General features: G+C 46.3%; 1 pseudogene; it reads right to left on the reverse strand.

The window, feature by feature from the left end:
• Window positions 1–3,229: 3,229 nt before the first annotated feature.
• On the reverse strand, window positions 3,230–6,118 carry LOC119293910 (annotated as a pseudogene).
• Between the last annotated feature and the right edge of the window lie 231 nt (window positions 6,119–6,349).

A 6,349-nucleotide genomic window follows, 5' to 3' on the forward strand; every position in this document is an offset into this window, starting at 1 on the left:
AAGTCGGAAGAGAAAGATGGATCGGGAAGCAGATGTTGTGGCGCGGTTGGCATCGGAAATGGATGTGATGAAGAAAACCGTGAGTGTACTAGTAGCCGAACGAGATGCAGCTCGGGCGCAGCATGAAGATCATCCAGCGGATCTCAGAAGCCAGCAGCGGAGAAGCAGTGTGGCTTCCACGGAGGCCCCACCGGCTGGTGCAGATGCACCGACGATCGAAATTACTGCACCGGAGCCTCTGGTGGTCGAAATTACTGCACCGGAGCCTCTGGTGGTCGAAATTACTCCACCGGAGCCTCCTCGCTACCCCGTGGACGATATAAAGGAGATGAAAGAATGTCATCTGTATTATCCTATCGGGAACATGTCCATGAAGGTAGCCATCGGCAGTGCTTTACCATGTTTACCTGGAGCACTCCACCACAACAACTCCATTCAAGATGGCTATGCTCGTGTCACGGTGGAGGACATAGTCCAAGGGTTTGAGGACCTGGAGATTGACATTGCTACACCTGAAGGGGAGAAAAGACTTGGAGATGTCAAGCGCCATTTCATTCTATGGCAAAAGAAGTTTATCAAGTTTCCAGGCGAGGCGCCAAGGACAACAAGTCCACCCCCCTACGGTGGTGGCGGTTCACCTACACCTCCGTCACGTCAGCCGACGCCCCCCAGTCCACAACGTCCGGCGGGTGATCAGACGCCGCCCCCCAGTCCTCGTCCGGCGGGTGATCAGACGCCGCCCCCCAATCCACCTCCGGCAAAGAAGCAGAAGCAGTCCTGGATTATTAACCCGGACCCTTATGTATCTAAGACCACAAAGGTATCGGAGCCATCATTGAAGCCTCTCCCCACAAGGCCTTGGGAACGTAGTGCCGAGGAAACTGCCGCGGCCGCGGCTACTGATCATGAGAAATGGAAGGCGGACTGCAAGAAGAAAAGAGAGCACGAGCCCAAGCCAGTATTTTCTGATGAGCAAAAGAAGTGGGCTAAGTCATTTTTGAGCACACCGTCCCAAGCCGCGAAGAATCTGCCTGACGACTATGCACGTGAACTTCGTAGGCAGGCACTCATGTTGAAGGAGAAGAAAGAGCGGGCGGAGAACCAGGAGAACAAAGCCTTGGAGGAGGCCGAGAAAACGGAATTAGAAAGTAAAAAAAGCGGAAAACGAGTTGCCTAGCTCGGGGAACAAAGTAAACAATCGATTGCCCCGCTTATAGTGAAAGCCGCCGGTCCGGATGACCCCGATATCATACCAGCTGCGGCAGCACATGGATTGACTGTAACGAGTGCCAGAGAACAAGCGGCCAACTTAGGTATTACTCTTCGTGAACTGTTAGGCCTTGATGAGGCGCCAGTGAAGGAGGTAGTAATTACATATGTGAAGAATGGGCCTCTCGTCGAGCCTGCGCAGGAAGAGGATCTACCTCCACAAATGAAAGGTCTGCTGAAATGGTACAAGGGTTACATAAAAAATAAAAACGCCAAAGAATATATTTATGCGGAAGTTAGATATGAGCATCACTTCAAACATTACTATGTACAAATTCATCTGAGTGAATTGTTCCAGCTTTTCAATCTGCGCGAGCTCGACAAATCTATTATCAGTTGCTACGTTCTGTAAGTGATTTATTTCTACCCCATCTTGTTCATATTGCCTGCACTATATATATGTCCTAACTGTATTGTTGTGTCCGCTATTATACATGCAGAATGAAGATTAAGAATGCAGAGTAAGGAACATCCATGATGTTGGGTTCATTGACCCACACATCGTTAATGGATATGTGTTGGAGCATCACCCCGCCGACATGGAGGCAGACCTGTGGCAGTTTCTTACAAAGCAGGAACTCAAAAGTGATATTCTATTTCCTTACCATTTTGGGTGAGTGTTTCTGTCTTGATCACATTCTCTTTTGTTTACTCCATGCATGGTATGTGGCCGGCTAATCGATGAGTTATGCATGACGTACTGTGCATGTATCGTGTCCGCAGGTTCCACTGGATTCTGCTAGTAATTAAAGTTGACACCTCAGAATGTCTCGTCCACGACTCTCTGAATAAGGATCCAAAGCTTTGGGTCGACATGAGAAGAATGCTGCAGAAGTAATTATTTTCATTCATTTGCGCTCTATATCGATCGGCCTATTTCGTTCATTTCCTAATATCAAGTAACTAATAACTCTCTTGTTCATTTAATTTTCTTTGCCTCGTAGGGTTTGGAGACGGTTCGTAGATACAAAGGTCGGTGAATTCAAAAAAGAGCTAGAATTCAAAAGGGCAAAGGCTAAGAATGGTGAGGATATTCAGCCAGCGGGGACCAATCTATGTGCATACTATGTCTGTGAGATGATCCGGAGATACACCTCTGAGCGGGTTCCGAGTGATACCAATGCTCAGAGGAATAACCTCCGGATGATGCTTAGTCCAGAAGCTCGCTTCCGACCACTTCAAGAGGAACTAGCTGGATGGTTCAGGAGGGAAGTCCTCCATCCTAAAGGAGAACACCATTACGAGGACGTAGAACTTTATATGCATTAAATTATGTATGGAAACTTGTTCAAAATTGTATATGGTCATCCGATGATATTGAATATATATTGTATATTCCTCCTGAATTCTTTTTGGTTCTAATTTCAAATTTGTTTGAAATTGTACATTCATATGCATGTATGTAGTACCGTAGAATATGTGAAACTCCTTCAAAATTAAAATAAAGCACAAAAGAAATAAAACAATACAAATTAAACAGAAAACAGGTTTAGGGGGGGGGGCTAAAACCCTAAACCTGCGGCGGCCTTTAGTCGCGGTTGGCCAGAAGAACCGCGACTAAAGGTCCTCCGCCCCGACGGCCGCCTGGCGCCCACGTGGACGGGCCTTTAGTCGCGGTTCTTAAGCAACCGCGACTAAAGGGTGGGGCCTTTAGTCGCGCCCGTTCGGTCGCGGTTGCGCAACCGCGACTAATGGCAGTTGCGAACTGCGACCAAAGGCCCTTTTTCCACCAGTGCCCATAGACGCTACAAGCGCAGCAGACTGACATGTATTCTTTTCTCTCATTGGTTTATTAGAACTAATGTGCAGATCATTTGTTTCACCACGACTGTTTTTTGTTATATGCATATTACAGCTACAATGACCGGGTCAAGTAAATGTAGATTAGTGACACAGGACAATCCAATCTTTGTTGAAATCAATATATTTCTGAAATTCCAAATGACGTACTTTTCACAGGTGATTTAGTGTACTATATGGTATGTGAGAGAATCCAACAAATGGATTTGTGTTAACTTGTTCCTTTTGCTTGTCTGTGATACAATGCTGGATAACTTCAAACTGGGAATTTATGTCTTCATGCAGATATTAGTGAGTCGTAGTATGGTTTCAGCCATAGGTCACCGTCAATAAAAGATGTGTTCAAGTAAGCCAATGCTTGCAGGTCGCTGAGCTCAAGAGCGTACGGCACTCTGCCCGCCGCCAGGTGTGCGCCATCGCCTGTACACTTGTACTCTCCATAAAACACACTCCTGGCAATGGAAATCATCGAACTTAGCGTGCATTCAGCATTCTGAATTGATTCCAGAAAACACTAGCAGTGCAGGAGAGACATACTGATCTCTTGAAGGATCATTCCAATCATTCCATCCATCGGAGGCGATGATATTTGACATCGAAGTGTATGCAAATACAACACGGGAGTAAGGTCTCCACGCTCGCCCAAGCCATATCCACCCGGTGCCGCCGATGCTGCAGTTGACAAATGAATAGCCGGTGTTTTCTAAGTTGGATTCCCGGGCATGCGCAGTAACTGAACCAGTGATGGATCTCACCCCTGCAGGCACAGGATCTGCTATCGAAATCAATCTGCAGTTCTGATGAGTACACATGTGGAAGCAAGGAATTAGTGAACAAACTCGGTGCTTTTTCTTCCAGTCCTTGAGAAATAACTTTGACTCACCTCATAGAGTGACCTAGCATCTCCGAAGATGAAGTCGATGGAGCCCTGAATGAAACATTCCTTGAAGTAATGCCGGCCCCGATCATCGTGCAGTGTATCTTGTGCCCCAAAGAAGCCGCAGCCCCAGAATGCCGCCTGGGTCACCGCCGATCCTCAGAGCGACTGCCTGAGCACCAACATCTCCGGGTCTTGGAATTGGTGCTACATTCTGGTGTCAAGATGATTAAGAGAGTTAAGTGCTACTCAAGGTTCATGCAGTGTGGCTTAACTGAAACATGATCTGCAGTGTTCGCAGTTACAATGAAGCTGATGTTCTTTGCGACAAAGCCGGCTGCGAAAACAGAAACCGAAGCGCTGTAGAAGGTTCCATGTGATGAGTTGGCGGTGTCGTTCCACATGATTGCCGTCAGATCAAATCCCTGCCCCTGGAATGTGATGTTGGGCTTTGTAGCAGGGACTGTTACTTTCTCACTGTAATAACAATGCAGCTTCATTAACAGCACACTTATTAACTTTGCACTTTGAACATGAAGTGATGTTAGGAGTATGATCAAACAAAAATTGCTTACAAATAGATGCCCTTGTTGATCCACACAACGTTCCTCTTTTGGCTGGATCTTGGCACAGCATCAACCGCGGACTGCACTGTGGTGAAGTCGCAGCAGCCGTTGGGGTCGACACAGAAGATCGATGTTGCTGCGGTGTTAGGCGGTGGGAAGTCTGGCGGGAAATCATCACAGAGCGGGTTATACGAACCAAGATGGCGATGATAGTTAGAAAAATAATGAACAGTAAGCAAATTAAATGTTAGGGGTGGTGTTGCAAGATCAAGCAGAGCTCGAAGGAATGAAGTGGTTGGGTTATTGAGATGGGCAAAGAAGAGCAGAAATGCAGCAGGTATACAGGAATAGAGGGAGATGGCTTTGGCGCTCATTTGTATGGCTGGAAGTCTCACTGTTGCTTCGGAATATGAGATGGGTCTGAGAGGGCATTTTAACAGGATCAAATGCGCTTTAAGAAGCAGCCTAAATTGCATGCCTTGCAAACAACCGATATCCTTTCTTCAAGCTTGAGACGCCGCACAAGCCAGTAGCCCACAGGAACAGCTATCATCTAAACAATGAAGCATTTCCTGAAATGAAAAGGTAGGTTCATGTCACTGTCAGAATCCAGGCATTATCTGATCAAGTAGTTGCTTCAAAGGTTGGTTCGCCGCGACAATTAGCAAATGCCCATATCCAAAAGAGGAAACCATGAGATCATGCGAAAGAGGTGTGAGGATGATAATCTCTTTCGGACAACAGATAACAAGATGAATATATTCAAGTAGTTTTGACATCCGCGGTTAACCATATAAACAGAAGAAAGAAAAAGATAAGACCAACTGTGAGGTCGGCAAAAAGGTTTTGTTACCTTAATCCCAATAAGATGTAAACCAAAGAAATAGCACGTCACCATCACAAGACAGAAATAAACAGGATATAGATGCTATTGCTTCAAATAAGGTTCATAGTGTGCCTGCCATAGCCCATAGGACCAGCCAACCACTGGGCAACAACTGCCACAATTTGCATGACCAGACTTGAACGGATGCATTTAATGCGCATATTCAGATAAATGACAGAGGGCTCAACATCTCGCACCAGATGTCAAAACACCAAAGCTAGACGAATTCTAAGTGGACACTTTTATCTAATACGACTATACCTATACTAATTTTGACAAGCTCAAGCTGCCTTGAATGTTTTCTTTCCAGTGCCACCTGTGGACACAGGTGGAATGAATTTAAGGAGGTTGAACCTCTCACAGTTTTCAACAAAGGCCAGCAGCACATACTGAACAAAAAATATCAGCATCGAATGGAAGTCCAGCCCCCCAGTTCAGGAATCCGAACAAGCAGGGGACCGGTATCCAACAGTTCCTGGAATCACGGTAATTTATTGTAAAGAAATAAAAGTAACCACCCAGTTTCTCAAACTCCATTGTGCATTTAGTAAACTTACGGTTGTCACATAAGAGTATTTTTGGTAGGACTAGGGTTCCCACCGACTCTGCCCCTTAGGTTGTAGGGACAGAACAGCGAGGGTTGGGGCCGAGGACGGCGGCTCCGGCGTGTTGGCGCCGTCGCGAGGGAGGAGAAGGGCGGCGGCGGCTAGGGCAAGGTGCGGCTAGGGTTTCCGGCTCCTCTAGAGCCAGGCAATATGATAGAACTATCTTTATTGCTTAATCTAAAAAGGTATCTTACAACTAATATTTATAACCTCAAAACGACTAGCCTAAGATAACTTGCATAAGAATTAACCTAAGATAACTTGTCGGAGTAATTAGACACGGAGACCCCGAAGACGGCAAGACAATATTCCAAAACATCGGGGCTAGCAAAGCCCCTCAGTTCGA

Source organism: Triticum dicoccoides, chromosome 4B (assembly GCF_002162155.2).
Source record: "Triticum dicoccoides isolate Atlit2015 ecotype Zavitan chromosome 4B, WEW_v2.0, whole genome shotgun sequence".
Classification (NCBI taxonomy): domain Eukaryota; kingdom Viridiplantae; phylum Streptophyta; class Magnoliopsida; order Poales; family Poaceae; genus Triticum; species Triticum dicoccoides.